The 19,976-nt window shown below is 45.9% G+C and overlaps 1 protein-coding gene across 1 annotated transcript in view; it reads left to right on the top strand.

Annotated features, from left to right (window-relative positions):
• Positions 1-19,976, top strand: part of LOC126094963 (acetylcholine receptor subunit alpha-L1) — a 713,068-nt gene that overhangs the window by 79,013 nt on the left and 614,079 nt on the right. The window lies entirely within an intron of this gene.

Raw genomic sequence — 19,976 nt, 5'->3', positions numbered from 1 at the left:
AAAAATCTGAATTGAAACCGTCATAGAACAGAAACGGTTCTTTTCCAGACATGGGTTCCTGTTCAGAATATTATGCACTCACTCTTATTTATAAGTCCTACAAGTCTGTAATGTGAATTTCCGAACATTCTGCTTAAAAATCATTTCGAAACTTATATTAAAATTTCTACATTACTCCATCATAGATGAATCCAACGTCCTTAGTGAGGGTACTATCATTCAGAGAATATTGTTTTGGTGTCACCGCCAGACACCACACTTGCTAGGTGGTAGCCTTTAAATCAGCCGCGGTCCGCTAGTATACGTCGGACCCGCGTGTCGCCACTGTCAGTGATTGCAGACCGCCACACGGCAGGTCTAGTGAGACACTTCCTAGCACTCGCCCCAGTTGTACAGCCGACTTTGCTAGCGAAGCTACACTGACAAATAGGCTCTCATTTGCCGAGACGATAGTTAGCATAGCCTTCAGCTACGTCATTTGCTACGACCTAGCAAGGCGCCATTCACATTTGTTATTTATCTATGGATGCCTGTACCGTCAGACCGATGTTCACCAATTATGAATTAAAGTTAAGTATTCCAGAAGCTATGTACTATTTCTGGGTACTATAATTCCTTGTCATTTTCCAGACCTCACGCCAGCCTGCGTGAGCTTAAACGCGTGCCTTTCGGCTACCCGTCCTAGTGGATTGGCTGTCGGGTCAGTCCACTACAATTGTAAACGCAGTTAAAGGTGGAAACAGTGCTTGATCGTAGGCACCAAGTAGAATAAACTAGGTAGGCCGCTTTCTTAGCATCTCAGACTTGACACGGAAGGTGCAGCTTACGAGATTCGGCACCGTATTCACCGGCCATCAGGAATCACTGAATGACGAGGTAAATAGTAATTATCAAATGGAAACTGTGTTGCTATGTACAGGTGACTAAGAGCGCTGGGTCGCTCCCTTAAAACAGTTAACAGTGGAAGCAATCAAATTTTTCCAAAATATTGCGGTGCTTTAAGTCAATGCGAACATTTGACATGTGTATACTGTCTTTTTCATAGCTAAAACATTCCACTACCTTCAATAGATTCAAAACCTGATTGCTCTGTGAAATGCAATGATTGCCCCATGAAAACTATAGGGCAGACTCGTACGTCCTTCAGTAAAAGTTCCAGGGACATTTTAATTTAAAAAAAAAATCCAAATCTTGATAAACCTCGCCCGCGAGGGATGAAGAGCATCGTATCACAGGTCTTCGTGAAATCCTTGCAATCCTCCAAAAGAAAATAAAAAGGACAGGTTTTGAATCTGTTGTAGGAAGTGGAAATTTCTAGACACAATGAAGGCAGTATAAAGAACCCGCTGAGTAGCCACTTGTATTTGAAGTACTTTTTTTTTTTTTTTTTTTTTTTTTTAGAAGGGTTTTGTGGGCGCACGACAGCAAGGTCTTCAGCGCCCGTTCAGTATCAGAGTGAGACGGGTGTCAAGAAAAAAACTCAGAACATTTACATATAACGGAACATAAAACACGGGGAACAATCATTGAAAAATATGTGCTCACCCACACCGAAGCGTGGGATGAAGCAGGGCGTCAGCAGTAAAACATGGACAACACAGGAAGAAAAAGGTAGAGGGTGCTAAAACAATGTAGCAGATGGAAGTGGCTGGCTGACCGCAAGGAAAAAAGGGGAGGAGTCAGCCACTCTGCAATACACTAAAACCTCCAGCCTAAAAGTTTAGGCCAGAGTCCAGACACATCACAAAACTTAAAAACCCTAGACACACACGTCTCATCGTTAGCTAAAACATAGGGCAGATCCCCATCAACTTGTGCTTCTGCCCTTGCATCACGGTATAAAATGCAGTCTGTTAAAATGTGCCGGACAGAGATGTGCACACCACAAGCATCACAAAACGGAGGATCCTCCCGCCTTAATAAATAGCTATGCGTCAGAGGACAGTGCCCGATCCGAAGACGTGTGAGGGCCACCTCTTCCCGCCTGAGCAGCCGGCAGGAGGAACGCCACGGCCGAGTGGTTGACTTTACCGACCGCAGTTTATTGGCCGTCACCGCCAGCCATTCGTCCTCCCACAACTCCATGCACTTCCTGTGGAGTGCAGCGATGACTGACTGCAAGGGGACAGGACACTGGACCACATCCTGCTCTCTGCAGGCCTCCTTGGCAGCCCGATCAGCCTGTTCATTGCCCAATATGCCGACATGACCAGGCACCCAGCAGAAGGATACCTCTTTACCCCGCCGTTTGAGCAAGTACAGTTGGTCATGTATCAGCTGGACCATCTCCTCAGTCGGGTACAGGTTCTGCAGTGATTGTAAGCCACAAAGGGAATCGGAGCAGAGAAGAAATCGATCGCCCCGAACACGATGCATCTGCTCCAGTGCCTTCAGGATCACGTGGAGCTCCGCTGCGAAAACGGTATATTCAGCAGGGAGGCGAATCCGGGTAACATGATCAGGGAACACCACAGAACAGCCAAGGAAAGTCTCCTGTTTGGAGCCATCAGTATAAACGACAGTAAAACCGTGATGCACATCTAAAATGTGAAAAAAACAGAGATTGAAACGTAAAATCTGGTGTGCCATCTTTTTTAAAATTAGTGAAATCTAAAATAAGTTTGGGTCTCCGGAGGAGCCAAGGTGGAGATCTGCTCCAACCGCGACGTAAAACACGAAGACCAGCCATAGACATCGCACCGAGGCAATCCTGTTCTCGAATCCCATAGGGCTGCGTCGCACGTTGCCGGTTATGAAACAATCGTGCCAGAGGAGGCTGAGCAACGGTACGGTATGCAGGGGTGTATGGTGTGGACAAAGTTTTATACGCCCGGCGCACTGTAAGTAGCCGTCGCCGCATATGAAGCGGCGGTTCACCAGCCTCTGCACAGAGGCTTGGTATGGGGCTAGTTCGGAATGCCCCAGTGGCCAACCGAAGCCCTTCATGGTGCACAACGTCCAACATCTTTAAGTAAGAAGTACTGGGAGACCTTGATTGCTTGTACTGTAAACTGTATTGTAAGGGAACAACCCAACGCTCTTGCTCACGTGTTCATCGGGACACAGCGTCCACGTGACGGTTCTTACCTACCCGGGCAGTCAGCGTTTCCTGGTGGCCGGTGAACGCGGGACCCACTCGCGCAACCTGAGCCCCCCGGGGCTGGTTTGAGATGGGAAGAAAGCGGTCTGCCTATTTTATTCTATTTGGTAGCAACGGTTGTGCACTGTTTCCACTGTTAACTACGTTTGAGCTATCTTCGATATCAGCTTTAGCCTTCAGCACAATTTCATTTCCTTATACACTGAAGCGCCAAAGAAACTGGTATAGGAGTGTGTATTAAGAGATATGTAAACAGGCAGGATACGGTACAGTTGACAGATCGGTTGCTGCTGCTACAATGTCAGGTTATCAAGATTTAAGTGAGTTTGAACGTGGTTTTATAGTCGGCGAACGAGCGATTGGACACGGCATCCCCGAGGTAGCGATGAAGTGGGGATTTTCCAGTACGATCATTTCACGAGTGTACCGTGAAGATCAGGAATGCGGTAAAACATCAAATCTGCAACACCGCTGCGGCCGGAAAAAGATCCTGGAAGGCCGGCCGGTGTGGCCAAGCGGTTAAAGGCGCTACAGTCTGGAACCGCGTGACCGCTACGGTCGCAGGTTCGAATCCTGCCTCGGGCATGGATGTGTGTGATGCCCTTAGGTTAGTTAGGTTTAAGTAGTTCTAGGGGACTCATGACCTTAGAAGTTAAGTCCCATAGTGCTCAGAGCCATTTGAACCATTTTTGAAGATCCTGGAAGAATGGAGTAACGACGACTGAAGAGAGTCGGTCAACGTGATGAGGAACACTTCCGCAAATTCTTCAAAAATTTCAATGCTGAGCCACCAACAAATGTCAGCGTGCGAACCATTCAACGAAACATCATCGATACGAGCTTTCAGAGCCGGAGGCCCACTCGTGTACATTTCATGACTGCACGACACAAGGCTTTACGCCTCTCCTGGGTCAACACCGACATTGGGCTGTTGACTACTGTAAACATGTTACCTGATCGGACGAGTCTCGTTTCAAATTGTACCGAGCGGATGGACGTGTACGGGTATGGTGACAACCTTATGAATCCCTGCGCCGATCGGAGTGGACGCGCAGTTAGAGGCGCCACGTCACTGACAGCGCGGCCCCACCCGTCGGAGGTTCGAGTCCTCCCTCGGGCATGGGTGTTGTTCTTAGCATAGGTTAGTTTAAGTTAGTTAAAGTAGTGTGTGTGTCTAGGGACCGATGACCTCTGCACTTTGGTCCCTTCAGAACTCTCTCTCTCTCTCTCTCTCTCTCTCTCTCTCTCTCTGTCTCTCTCTCTCTCTCTCTCTCTCTCTCTCTCTCTCTCTCTCTCTCTCACACACACACACACACACACACACACCAAGGCCCCTGCATGTTATCACGATTTACGGACAGCCCTGCAGGATTCATTGTGTCAGTTCCCTCCAGCACGACTTCAGAGATTAGTTAAATCCATGCGACGTCGTGTTGCGGCAGTTCTGCTTGGTCGCCGGGGCCATACACGACATTCGTCGGGTATACTAGTCTCTTTGGCTCCTCAGAGAGGATCTTTTACGTGCAGTCAATGGTCAATGTAGCGGTTCGATCTATTCGGAAACATTAGCAGAGAATATCTCACGGACCACTTTCCCAAGTAGCCATAGTTTGTATAGATTTCCTAAGAACAGTGACAAGAGTTTCTGAACGGCAATATCTAGATTAAAAACTCTGGATTCTTATGATGGATTAATTTAATAATTTTTTGTGAGTTATTGAATAAGTCTTCAAATAATCTTTATATAAAAGCACAAATTTGCAATACAGTTTATAATTATATTTCAGTCTTTGGACAGTAGTTAACACGTGAAGATCAGCTGTAAGCCGTGAAAGTGGTGGCATAGTTAATTGAAACGAAGTTTCAGCAGGTGGCACCTACACTACTGGCCATTAAAATTGCTACACCACGAATATGTCGTGCTACAGACGCGAAATTTAACCGACAGGAAGACGATGCTGTGATAAGCAAATGATTAGCTTTTCAGAGCATTCACACAAGATTGGAGACGCTGGCGACATCTACAACGTGCTGATATGAGGAAAGTTTTCAGCCGATTTCTCATACACAAACAGCAGTTGACCGGCGTTGCCTGGTGGAACGTTGTTGTGATGCCCCGTGTATGGGGGAGAAATGTGTACAATCACGTTTCCGACTTCGATAAAGGACGGATTGTAGCCTATCGCGAATGCGGCTTCAAATGGCTCTGAGCACTATGGGACTTAACATCTGAGGTAATCAGTCCCTTAGAACTTTGAAGTACTTAAACTTAACTGACATAAGGACATTACCCACATCCAAGCTCGAGGCAGGATTCGAACCTGCGCGATTGCGGTTTATCGTATTGCCACATAGCTGCTGGCGTTGGTCGACATCCAATGAGTGTTAGCAGAATATGGAATCAGTGGGTTCAGGAGGGTACTACGGAACGCCGTGCTGGACCGCAACGACATCGTTACACTAGCAGTCGAAATGACAGGTTTCTTATCCGCACGGCTGTAGCGGATCGTGCAGCCACGTCTCGATCCCTGAGTCAACAGATGGGGACTTTTGCAAGACAAGAACCATTTGCACGAACAGTTCGACGACGTTTTCAGCAGCATGGACTATCAGCTCTGAGACCATGGCTGCGGTTACCCTTGACGCTGCATCACAGACACGAGCGCCTGCGATGGTGTACTCAGCGACGAACCTGGGTGCACGAATGGCAAAACGTCATTTTTTCGGATGAACCCAGGTTCTGTTTGCATCATCATGATGGTCGCATCCGCGTTTGGCGACATCGCGGAGAACGCACATTGGAAGCGTGTATTCGTCATCGCCATACTGGCGTATCACCCGGTGTAATGGGTAGTATGGGGTGCCATTGGTTACAGGTCTCGGTCACCTCTTGTTCGCATTGACGGCGCTTTGAACAGTGGACGTAACATTTCAGATGTGTTACTACCCGTGGCTCTACCCCTCATTCGATCCCAGCGAAACCCTACATTTCAGCAGGATAATGCACGACCACATGTTGCAGATCCTGTACGGGTCTTTCTGGATACAGAAAATGTTCGACTGCTGCCCTGGCCAGCACATTCTCGAGATCTCTCACCAGTTGAAAACGTCTGGTCAATGGTGGCCGAGCAACCGGCTCGTCACAATACGCCAGTTACTACTGTTGATGAATTGTGGTATCGTGTTGAAGCTGCATGGGCAGCTGTGCCTGTACACGTCATCCAAGCTCTGTTTGAGTCAACGCCCAGGCGTATCAAGGCCGTTATTACGGCCAGAGGTGGTTGTTCTGGGTACTGATTTCTCAGGATCTATGCACCCAAATTGTGTGAAAATGTAATCACATGTCAGTTCTAGTATAATATATTTGTCCAGTGAATACCCGTTTATCATCTGCATTTCTTCTTGGTGTAGCAATTTTAATGGCCAGTAGTGTATTTCAGTTCTTCGACAGTTGTTAACTGGCGAAGATCTTCTGTAAGCCGTGAGAGTGGTACCGCAGTTAATTGAAACCAAGTGTCAACAGGTATATTTTCATTCATTATGATCTTCAGCAGCTGCACATTCCCTGCATGTAAAACTATTTGAGATAGTGCATAGCCTTCGGTCGTTATGTTCGTAGTGAAACACTTCCGATTTCTATCAGCGTACGTCTGATTGAAGTATGCTGATGGTGTTAACCCACTGAATTGCATCGCTTATATAGTGCAGAAAATAAAAATCTTCAGTAGTTGCACCGACCGAGTACTTGAAGTACTCGTAATTTTATGGTCGCTACGGGCAGCGCGGCCGACGAATGGAGAGGTCGCGACCGGCTCCCCGCTGGCGGCGGTGGCAGCGCGCTTGTTGCCTGGCGGAATGCCGCCCCCGCCCGCCGCCCCCGCGCCGCGACGCCGCCGGCCCCCCTGCCCCCTGCCCCCCCCCCCCCCGCGCCCCCCGTGCCGTGCCGGATGATATCGACCTGGCGCCTGCCTTTGAGCCAGACGGCTTCCGCCGCGCCGCCGACGGCACAGCCGTACCGCCGCTCCGCGGGACGGCCGTTTTTGCCGACTGCGGCGCGTGCTGCTGACGTGGACGTAGACGGAGCGGCCCGTAATCTACCTGCTGGCCACCTGTCAGGTCGCGGGGCCTTATCGCCGGCGGCGCCCTCGCGTGCGGGGTATATCCGGGAATGGCTTCGGCTGACACCTGTCACTGCGCCGCGAAGGAACGGCCGCCCTACAACAGAGGGGGAACGGCAGCCAGGGCGCTCTCGAAGAGCGGAGCGGCACGAACGCCTGGCAAACGTCAACCATTCGCTACGTGCACCGAAAAGGAATTTTTTGCCGCACATGTTGATCCTCGTGAACGCTGCTGAATATAGGGTTCGAGCAATAATCAGTTGCGGAGGCATCTACACAGCTGCTTATCAGTTTGCAACGCAACGAACTACATCTACTTATATACTCCGCTAGCTACCAAGCTGTGTGTGGCGCAGGGCACAATTCGCGCTAAAGTCGTATTTCCTCTTTTCCACTCGCGGATCTCGCGAGGGAAAAACGACTCTCTCAACGCCTCCGTACGAGCTCTTATTATCATTATCTTTGAATGATGATCATTATGCGACTTGAAAGTTGATGGTAATAATATATGCTCTGCATCCTCGGCGAAGATTGCATTTCGGAATTTACTGAGCAGCCGCTTCTGTTTAGGGCGTCGTCTATCTGCAAGTGCGCTACACTTCAAACATTCTATGAGATTTGTAACGCTCTCGCGATGCCTAAATGTACCAGTCACGAATCTTGCCGCTCTTCTTTGGACCTTCTCAATCTCTTGTATCAGACCCAACTGGTAACGGTCAGATACAGAAGAACAACACTCTAAGACTGGACGAACTAACGTATTGTAAGCTATATCCTTTGTTGAAGGACTGCATCGCTTCGGGATTCTACCAATAAACCGCAATCTACAGTTCGCCTTACCCGTTACTTGTGTAATCTGATCATTCCATTTGAGATCATTTCGAATAGTCACACCCAGATACTCGACTGATGTTACCGCTTCCAAAGACTGATCATTTATTTTGTACTCATACATTAATGGGGATTTTCGCCTTGTTATACGCAGTAGGTTACACTTACTAATAATATTGAGAGATAACTTGCAGTCATTACACCACGCATTTATTTTCTGCAAAACCTCGTTGATTTGTTCATAACTTTCCTGTAGACTACAGCATCATCGGCAAACAATCTAAGGCCGCTGTCAATACCATCAACCAGATCGTTTATGTAAATCGTAAAAAGCAGAGGACCTATCACGCTGCCCTGGGGCACACCTGAAGTTACTCTTGTTTCTCTTGAAGTTACCCCGTTCAGGACGACATACTGCTCCCTGTCTGTTAGAAAACTTTCTATACAACCGCATATGTCATTGGATAGACCGTAAGCGCTCACTTTTTGTAGGAAGCGACAGTGCGGAACTGAGTCGAATGCCTTTCAAAAGTAGAGAAATATAGCATCAACCTGGGAGCCGGTATCTTGAGCCTGTTGTATATCATGCACAAAGAGGGCCAGCTGTGTCGCTCATGGCCGCTTTTTCCTAAAACCGTGCTGGTTTCTGCAGAAGAGCTTCTCCGAGTCTTGAAAGGTCATTATGTCTGAACACAAAATACGTTCCATGATTCTACAACTGTGACGAGATGAGACGCGCGCGTTGGAGGCCGTATAAAGTCGGAAACAAAGAAAGAATCGTCTGCGAATTAATAAACAGATTCAGGACCCGTTAGTAATGAACTTCCCACCGGCGTACACATAATCAGTTTTGTTTCGAGTGCCTTCAAAATTCAATTCAGGTTACAAAATTTTTAATATAAAAGATAGCCCAATGACAATGATTTAAACATACTCGGGCAACTGAATGTGACAACGCATTTATGTTGCCGTCATTAAAACATAACGGTTTACAGAAAATGGTAGCAAACTACACAGGTCTCGAACGATAGTTCTTCATCCTCATGGAGACATGAGAATTCCCCTTCCGACGTTTGGAATTGAACTTTGAACTGAAAATCTCTGTCAGTCAAAAGACGTAGTCAGTTCCTGTGTCTAAGCACATAGGTTTTGGCCCCTGCTCTCCCACGTAGTTAGCAACAGCTCTGTTTTCTGAGGTTGGCAGCTTTGTAAGACGCAGCTGGGGTTGAAGCTCTACTGAGTCTAATTTGCCACTGACATGCACCGGGTATCCCCACTCCTGGTGCAAGTCCCCCACTACTGTCCAGATGTATGATAATCACTTGCGTTCGAGGTAACGGAGGGAAACTTTTGCTATAAGAGGTACCCTGACGATCATTAATAATTAAAAAAGTGCTGATGGGAGCTATCAGCTGCTGTAATAAAACAAGTATTACAAATCACTCACGCTTACTGACTGCAATTTCAAATGATTCTCCTCAGAAAGAACATTGGATCAAACAACTCTGTACATGATAAGTCTGAATCACTGAGAAGGAACGGACCAGAAATGTTCTAACGAAGTAAAGCGAATGTATGAGACACGTGTCCAGCCATGCTAACTAACCGTTTATTCCTAAATTAAACTCGCATTCGGGAGGACGACGGTTCAATCCACCGTCAGGCCACCCTGATACAGGTTTTCCGTGATTTCCCTAAATCGCTCCCGGCAAATGCCGGGCTGGTTCCGTTGAAAGGGCACGGCCGACTTCCTTCCCCATCCTTCCCTGATCCGATGAGATCGATGACATCGCTGTTTGGTCTCCTTCCCCAAACAACCCAACCCAACCCCTAAATAAAAGCGGTGCTGCTACGGACACACTTATCTGCGTGTGAGAAGTACGGACCATAAATGTTGAAGCAGAATAAACCAAATGGATAAGAGACGTGTCCATTCATGTTGACCGACCATTAATAGCGAAATTAAGTGTTGGTGGTGACTGCATTGGAAAGTAAGTGAGTAAAGGAGTGAGAACCCCACAGGGCAGAAACATGGCCTAGAGGTCACGTTACGATAGACTAATCAGTTAATGTGAAACAATGCGCCTACCATCGTGTGCGATTTTGTCGCCGCTTCGCTGCGATACTTCCATAAATTATGTGACACGAGGTGCGGCGAGGTCACAGGCTGAGACGGACTCTGGTACGGCACGGTTCATCTGCTCTCCAGACAACTGATGACCGTCCTCTTAAACTGCTAAAGCCGGATCGACTGGTCGACTCCAGTTCCAGATGACTGCCTCCGCCGATCTAAACCCGAATCCTCTGTAAGTTTATGCTCCCTGCTACTTTGCGGTATGACCGCATCAAACTTGAAGTTTAAGCCAGTTTGAGACTGCATACCTCATTCCCCAAAACATAAAACATCTTACAATTTTACGCTGTTCTAAAAAGTTTCAGCGGTGACGTCTTGCAAATCGCCGCTCCCAATGTTGCGAGCAGCAACCAGCCAAAAGCCTCCCCACCAAGATATTCTGTAAATTTCATCTCGCAATGTTTACGATTGTGGCGCTGGCAGCCTAACGGCATGAGGTAAGACAACTGCCTGTGGAGGCTTTCTGTGGCTCGTACACAATAGTGAGATGTTATCTTAACAAGGCATGCAGCACTGAAAGGCCGGTCAAAATCCTTTCGAAGAACGAGAGTTGATTATATGGTCAAAGTTGGTTCAAGCTGTACTCAGCGACAGAAAATTGGCTGAATGCCTGCTGCTGCTCCCCGGGGTTAGGTGGGCGTCAGTGTCCCTCTCCCCTCCCCCCCCCCCCCCACATGTCGTGTGTACGGTAAAAAATGAAATGGTCGTATGGCATTGTTGGACGGGAGGCTCCATTCGGGGAGGTTGACCGCCGTTTTGCAATCCTTTTTACTTGACGCCACTTCGGCGACTTGCGAGTCATTAATGATGAAGAACACACAACACCCAGTCCCCTGCCGGGAGTCGAACCCAGATCCCTTGCTTGGTAAGCGGTAACCCTACCGCTACCCTACGGAGGCAGACACTCGCATCATTTCCTGATGCAGGCGGAAACCGTTGGGTCGTAATTCCACTCCCCGCTATCAGAGAAACTGACTCATCATACATTTTAAAATTAAAAAAAGGGAAGAAAATCCTACACAGTTATCACGCATCTCCAATTATAATACAGCACTATTGCATGTTGTTGTTGTGGTCTTCAGTCCTGAGACTGGTTTGATGCAGCTCTCCATGCTACTCTATCCTGTGCAAGCTTCTTCATCTCCCAGTAACTACTGCAACCTACATCCTTCTGAATCTGCTTAGTGTATTCATCTCTTGGTCTCCCCTTACGATTTTTACCCTCCACGCTGCCCTCCAATATTAAATTGGTGATCCCTTGATGCCTCAGAACATGTCCTACCAACCGATCCCTTCTTCTGGTCAAGTTGTGCCACAAACTTCTCTTCTCCCCAATCCTATTCAATACTTCCTCATTAGTTACGTGATCTACCCATCTAATCTTCAGCATTCTTCTGTAGCACCACATTTCGAAAGCTTCTATTCTCTTCTTGTCCAAACTATTTACCGTCCATGTTTCACTTCCATACATGGCTACACTCCATACAAATACTTTCAGAAACGACTTCCTGACACTTAAATCTATACTCGATGTTAACAAATTTCTCTTCTTCAGAAACGCTTTCCTTGCCATTGCCAGTCTACATTTTATATCCTCTCTACTTCGACCATCATCAGTTATTTTGCTCCCCAAATAGCAAATCTCCTCTACTACTTTAAGTGTCTCATTTCCTAATCTAATTCCCTCAACATCACCCGACTTAATTCGACTACATTCCATTATCCTCGTTTTGCTTTTGTTGATGTTCATCTTATATCCTCCTTTCAAGACACTGTCCATTCCGTTCAACTGCTCTTCCAGGTCCTTTGCTGTCTCTGACAGAATTACAATGTCATCGGCAAACCTTAAGGTTTTTATTTCTTCTCCATGGATTTTAATACCTACTCCGAATTTTTCTTTTGTTTCCTTTACTGCTTGCTCAATATACAGATTGAATAACATCGGGGAGAGGCTACAACCCTGTCTCACTCCCTTCCCAACCACTGCTTCCATTTCATGTCCCTCGACTCTTATAACTGCCATCTGGTTTCTGTACAAATTGTAAATAGCCTTTCGCTCCCTGTATTTTACCCCTGCCACCTTTGGAATTTGAAAGAGAGTATTCCAGTCAACATTGTCAAGAGCTTTCTCTAAGTCTACAAATGCTAGAAACGTAGGTTTGCCTTTCCTTAATCTTTCTTCTAAGATAAGTCGTAAGGTCAGTATTGCCTCACATGTTCCAGTATTTCTACGGAATCCAAACTGATCTTCCCCGAGGTCGGCTTCTACTAGTTTTTCCATTCGTCTGTAAAGAATTCGTGTTAGTATTTTGCAGCTGTGGCTTATTAAACTGATTGTTCGGTAATTTTCACATCTGTCAACACCTGCTTTCTTTGGGATTGGAATTATTATATTCTTCTTGAAGTCTGAGGGTATTTCGCCTGTTTCATACATCTTGCTCACCAGATGGTAGAGTTTTGTCAGGACTGGCTCTCCCAAGGCCGTCAGTAGTTCCAATGGAATGTTGTCTACTCCGGGGTCCTTGTTTCGACTCAGGTCTTTCAGTGCTCTGTCAAACTCTTCACGCAGTATCGTATCTCCCATTTCATCTTCATCTACATCCTCTTCCATTTCTATAATATTGTCCTCAAGTACATCGCCCTTGTATAGACCCTCTATATACTCCTTCCACCTTTCTGCTTTCCCTTCTTTGCTTAGAACTGGGTTTCCATCTGAGCTCTTTATGTTCATACAAGTGGCTCTCTTATCTCCAAAGGTCTCTTTAATTTTCCTGTAGGCAGTATCTATCTTACCCCTAGTGAGATAAGCCTCTACATCCTTACATTTGTCCTCTAGCCATCCCTGCTTAGCCATTTTGCACTTCCTGTCAATCTCATTTTTGAGATGCACATTACAAATTATGAAGGAAATTCCCCTATCATATCGAAGAATAAATTTTGCTGGGTGAAAAGAATGAAGAGGATGGCTGCATTTCAGCTTACAGGAATGCAGTAGTAGCTAGAAGGACTCGCCACCGCTACATCCTGCCCCCTCATTTTTAGCTAAGAGACGCATCAGCAGCTTTAGCTTCATCACCATCGCGGAGAGTCTTGCTACAGGCTGTCACTGCCTTGCCATGTTCACCAGCTGGAATACAACATAGCTCTGCGAGTACAATTATCTCACTATACAACCTCAAAATAACCACATGGTAAGATCCACATGAATCTCCTCCTTTGCCACCTTTATCTGTTCTCTTACTGCAGTGTTCTGCGGCTTCATTTGAGTGGTTCCAGTGCATGTGCTCTGTGTCGTTTATCGTTATGTAAAGTCAGTGAAGGCTGCCCTCGCCTAAATATGGCGTTTTGCTTAATTCTGATTTTAGAATCTCCTTTTTTCTTAGCGTTTGTCCAACAAGCTGGGATGGTCCGCTATTTTAGTTCTCTGCTACAGTTTTATCCGGTCTTGTGCCTGATCATGGTGTCTTGAGATCTTCATGCAGAGTGTCCAGCCATCGCTGCCTATATCATCATTTACTCTCAGTCTAAAGCCACTCTTTCGCACTGCTGTTGCGTCTGCTCTAAGAGCATGCCATTACCATCGTAGACGGTTTTCTCTCTTCTACACCACCTTTCCATGAGTTACAAACGGCGTCATTTTGGGAGCAGTGCAATGTCTGCTACTGGGCGTCTGGCTCGGAAGTGTTCCTGAAGTAATCAATTTGTAACAGTTCGTTGTTCTACCAACGGCTGCTCGAATTGTTGCTGCAGGTGCAGTACTATACACCAGATCTATAAGCAGAACGTAGATTCTGGTGACCAACGCTGCGAGCTGTTACGTACCGTGGCTACATTCCTACGAAGTTTCTCTGCAGTATCGCAGAAGGAACATCCAGCTTCTCGTAGCCCTATTGCATGACTTCGTTCAAACTCAGCTGTTGATATTGATTTCTTCGTCGTCCTAAAGACATTCTTCACCAACAACAACCCACAATGTCCAATCGGAAAAATAAGTAACGCCCACGACCGTTAGAGCACGTATTTGAAGCATAGCTGACTTGCATCCTCATATTGTGGCACCTAGTTCCACTCTTACGTAACTGTTACGAAATTGGAACTGACCTCGTCATTCAAATGAATAAGCACGCCTTCCTTAATGTCGCACAACTTCTTCTCGGTGTTGTGATTTTTTTCCGTCAGTGTATTTCGAGTCACCACTTATGTAAGACGTGATGGAATGAGTTTTGTTTCAGTTTACACGTCAGACGTCATCCATTGACTACTAACGGAAGTAAGCTGGAATTGTATCCGCTCAGACGACACCAGACAGTTGGCTGATCGACACAACCGTAATATTTCATATAATTAGAAGAGGCTATACAGTTTATGGAGATTAATGTTGGCTCAAAAATGGCTCTGAGTACTATGAGACTTAACATTTGAGGTCATCAGTCCCGTAGAACTTATAAATACTTCAACCTAACTAACCTATGGACATCACACATATCCATGCCCGAGGCAGGAGTCGAACCTGCGACCGTAACAACAGTGCGGTTACAGACTGAAGCGCCTAGAACGTTGCGGAGTATGGATGTAGATGTAGATGTAGAAGTGGGACTATTATGACACACAATGCACACCTTCTATAATAAGATTCAGCCATGTGGAATGATTACTTCACTGTGTCCAGTTTTCATTTTCTACCAGTTAACTGTACACACAAAGAAATAGCATGTTTAGACTGTTTGCTACAATTTTTCCATGTGGACTTGTAGGCGAGATGGTAATTAGTGCAATAGTATGAATGTTAATAACTCTTGTGACGCTTACACATATGACAAATCCGGGCACGTCACAATTACTCTCTGTATTGACGGACACGCGTGCGGTAACAGCGGCGCACCTCCAACAGACCGTGGCATGAATGCGTCTTTATGAATATTGCAGAACTGTGTTCCATTGTTTCCATTCAACTCGCTGGCGTGCAGGGCGCACCGCGAGCTCAAATTACAGGGAATTTAGTGGCGGGTCGCCGCCAGGCTGAATGCACGCTCGCAATAGGTGCACGCATGCGGGCGGCGGCGGCGGCCCTGCGTCCCTTTGCGGCGGCAGCCCTTTGACTACGCACTGCTGTCCAGACAGCCGAGGCGACCGGAGCGGCGTGCTGTGGACCACGTCCGACTAGGCAACTGGGGCGCGTCATGCGCGGTCCAGCCAGTCGGACACAAAGCAATCCGAGTACGCATCTGTCAGAGCTTCAAAGCGGCCCGCAGATACATATTTCTCGGCAGAACAGCTCCCATAAAAATGCCAGAGACATACTGAAGTGATGCCGACTAGGAACTTAGGCACCAATCGTGAATTTCCTTCTATCTGGTTCAAATGGCTCTGAGCACTATGGGACTTAACATCTATGGTCATCAGTCCCCTAGAACTTAGAACTACTTAAATCTAACTAACCTAAGGACTTCACACAACACCAAGTCATCACGAGGCAGAGAAAACCTTCTATCTGTCTCTATCTTCCAGACATCATTGACGGTGTAAGAAGCAAGGCGTCCTTTGCTACCTCACGACTCCATTGACCCTTCTCTACATCTATATCTACATCCATTCTCTGCAAGCCACCTGACGGTGTGTGGCGGAGGGTACCTTGAGTACCTCTATCGGTTCTCCCTTCTATTCCAGTCTCGTATTGTTCGTGGAAAGAAGGATTGTCGGTATGCCTCTGTGTGGGCTCTAATCTCTCTGATTTTATCCTCATGGTCTCTTCGCGATAAATACGTAGGAGGAAGTAATATACTGTCTGACTCTTCGGCGAAGGTATGTTCTCGAAACTTCAACAATAGCCCGTACCGAGCTACTGAGCGTCTCTCCTGCAGAATCTTCCACTGGAGTTTATCTATCATCTCGTAACGCTTTCGCGATTACTAAATGATCCTGTAACGAAGCGCGCTGCTCTCCGTTGGATCTATCTCTTCTATCAACCCTATCTGGTACGGATACCACACTGCTGTGCAGTATGCAAGCAGTGGGCGAACAAGCGTACTGTAAACTACTTCCTTAGTTTTTGGATTGCATTTCCTTAGGATTCTTCCAATTAATCTCAGTCTGGCATCTGCTTTACCGACAATGAACTTTATATGATCATTTAATTTTAAATCACTCCTAATGCGTACTCCCATATAATTTATGGAATTAACTGCTTCCAGTTGCTGACCTGCTATGATAAGGGATCTTTCTTTCTGTGCATTCGCAGCACGTTACACTTGTCTACATTGAGACTCAATTGCCTTTCCCTGCACCATGCGTCAATTCGCTGCAGATCCTCCTCCATTTCAGTACAATTTTCCATTGTTACAATCTCTCGATATACCACAGCATCATCCGCAAAAAGCCTCAGTGAACTTCCGATATCATCCACAAGGTCATTTACGTATATTGTGATTAGCAACGGTCCTACGACACACCCCTGCGGCACACCTGAAATCACTCATACTTCGGAAGACTTCTCTCCATTGAGAATGACATGCAGCGTTCTGTTATCTATGAACTCTTCAATCCAATCACAAAATTGGTCTGATAGTCCATATGCTCTTACTTTGTTTATTAAACGACTGTGGGGAACTGTATCGAACGCCTTGCGGAAGTCAAGAAACACGGCATCTACCTGGGAACCCGTGTCTATGGCCCTCTGAGTCCCGTGGACGAATAGCGCGAGCTGGGTTTCACACGATCGTCTTTTTCGAAACCCATGCTGATTCCTGCAGAGTAGATTTCTAGTCTCCAGAGAAGTCATTATACTCGAACATAATACGAGTTCCAAAATTCTACAACTGATCGACGTTAGAGATATAGGTCAAGAGTTCTGCACATCTGTTCGACGTTCCTTCTTGAAAACGGGGATGACCTGTGCTCTTTTCCAATCCTTTGGAACGCTACGCTCTTCTAGAGACCTACGGTACACCGCTTCAAGAAGGGGGGCAAGTTCCTTCCCGTACTCTGTGTAAAATCGAACTGGTATCCCATCAGGTCCAGCGGCCATTCCTCTTTTCATCGATTTTAATTGTTTCTCTATCCCTCTGTCGTCTATCAATCATTTTGTCATCTGTGCGGCAATCTAGATTTGGAACTACAGTTCAGTCTTCCTCTGTGAAACAGCTTTGGAAAAGACATTTAGTATTTCGGCCTTTAGTCTGTCATCCTCTGTTTCAGTACCATTTTGGTCACAGAGTGTCTGGACATTTTGTTTTGATCCACCTACCGCTTTGACAAAAGACCAAAATTTCTTAGGATTATCTGCCAAGTCAGTACATAGAACTTTACTTTCGAATTCATTGAACGCCACTCGCATAGCCCTCCTCACACTACATTTCACTTCGCGTAATTTTTGCTTGTCTGCAAGGCTTTGGCTATGTTTATGTTTGCTGTGAAGTTCCCTTTGCTTCCGCAGCAGTTTTCTAACTCGGTTGTTGTACCACGTCTTTTCCTTCTCTTACGATCTTGCTTGGCACATACTCATCTAACGCATATTGTACGATGGTTTTGAACTTTGTCCACTGATCCTCAACACTATCTATACTTGAAAAAAGCTTTTCTGTTGTGCCATCAGGTACTCTGAAATCTGCTTTTTGTCACTTTTCCTAAACAGAAAAATCTTTCTAACTTTTTTAATATTTCTATTTACGGCTGAAATCATCGATGCAGTAACCGCTTTATGATCGCTGATTCCCTGTTATGCGTTAACTGTTTCAAATAGTTCTGGTCTGTTTGTCACCAGAAGGTCTAATATGTTATCGCCACGAGTCAGTTCTCTGTTTAACTGCTAAAGGTAGTTTTCAGATAAAGCACTTAAAAAAATTTCACTGGATTCTTCGTCCCTGCCACCCGTTATGAACGTTTGAGTCTCCCAGTTTATCCGGCAAATTAAAATCTCCACCCAGAACTATAACATGGTGGGGAAATCTACTGGAAGTATTTTTCATGTCTGTCTTCGAGACATCATTGACGGTGTAGAAAGCAAGATTTCCTTTGCTACCTCAGGACTCCATTCACCTTTGTATATTCTGTGCCTCTTCCCTGCTGGGTAGGCGGAACGTAACTAGGCCACAAAATACGAGTATTTCATGCACATCGAGGTAGGCAACACGACTTACCTCATCTGCTCCAGAAGCATATAAAGTAAGTCGGGTTGCCTACCTAATGTGTATGAGTTTGTAAGGGGCTGTCAAATAAAAACGAGACAAATGGGAAAAAAGTAAACTTTTCATTAGTTCAAAAGTAATTGCCACAACTGTTAACACGTTTATCCCACTGAGACACAAGATTGTCAGTGCCTTCATGGAATAATGTTTACGGGTGTCTACGGAACCATGACTGTATCCAGGCAAACACCTCTTCGTCCGAAGCAAACCGGCATCCACGAATGTCTCTCTTGAGGGCATCAAAAACATGGAAGTCGCGTGGGGAGGGATTGCAACTGCATGTGGGGAGTGTAAGGGCATCACAGAGAAACTTCTGCAGCGTAGCTCAGACGCCCAGAAATGGTGACGAACGACAGTATTCTGTTGCGAGATAATGCTCTCTCACATTATGGCCAGGTTGGCTCGAGTACGATTCAGACGTTTCGCTGGGAAGTCCTTGCGGTCCCGATTTCTCACCGTCCGATTTCCATATTTTTGGAGCCCTGAGGAAAGACATTTGTGGCTGGCGATTTACTTCGCTACTCTTAGATACAGTCATGCTTCCATAGGTAACCGCAAGCATTTCTGCGTGAAGGCGCTGACTGTCTTTTGTCACAGTGGGACAAATGTGTTAATAGTTCTGAAATATAAACAGCTTGTGTCCTTTGTTTCCGTCTGTCTCGTTTTAATTTTGTGGTCCCTCTCATATTTAGTACACCCTGTGCAACGCCCCGCTAACCTGCAGGACAGGACAGATGGTATAAATTGTGGAAAGGGGCCAAAATAAGATGCTGTCAGTTACACAGCTACACTCTAACATACAACTTTATTATTTTATTTGATCAAAGATTATGGTATAAAAAAAAATTAAACACATAGCTCCAAACCTTGGGATTTAGTTACCGGCTGAAAGCCATTGTAATTTAATAACGGCTGAAGGCCAATAACTTAGAACGCAAGCAATCAGAAATTTAAAGGCAAGCCTTATCTTAAAACATTTCTTTAGTTAGGCTGAAGTAAAGAAGTTAAATTCAAATCGGCTGAAAGCCTAACACTTAAAACTCCATAATATTAATTTCTTTAAAAATACCAAAGGCCTTACGTGAAACAGTTCTTTAATTTAGGGCCGTGCGGTTTAGACGCTTCAGTCTGGAACCGCGTGACCGCTACGGTCGCAGGTTCGAATCCTGCCTCGGGCATGGATGTGTGTGATGTCCTTAGGTTTAATTCGTTCTAAGTTCTAGGTGACTGTTGACCTCAGAAGTTAAGTCGCATAGTGCTCAGAACCATTTGAACCATTTTTTTTTAGATTTAGGCCTTAAGAGCAAACAACTCAAACTCAAATTCGGCTGAAGACCCAAGACTTAAAAATTCGACAACATTAAAAGTTTTAAAATGTCTAAGGGCTTACGTGAAACAGTACTTTAAACTAGAGTGAAGGCCTTAAGAGCAAAACAACGCTAATTTAAATAAATCGGCTAGGAGCCATACAAGTACAAACAACAAGAACAAATTTAAAAAAATAGGGCAGTACACCCAAGGGCGCTCAGATGTTCAAGGGTCGGTTTGGAATTCAAACACTAACTTTCGATTAGGTGAGACAGGCAGTCGGGCCAACCATTGACGATCCG

This window comes from Schistocerca cancellata, chromosome 8, assembly GCF_023864275.1.
Source record: "Schistocerca cancellata isolate TAMUIC-IGC-003103 chromosome 8, iqSchCanc2.1, whole genome shotgun sequence".
NCBI classification, from domain to species: Eukaryota; Metazoa; Arthropoda; class Insecta; order Orthoptera; family Acrididae; genus Schistocerca; species Schistocerca cancellata.
The sequence above is the reverse complement of the archived record's forward strand: the minus strand, read 5'-3'. Positions and strand labels throughout refer to the sequence as shown.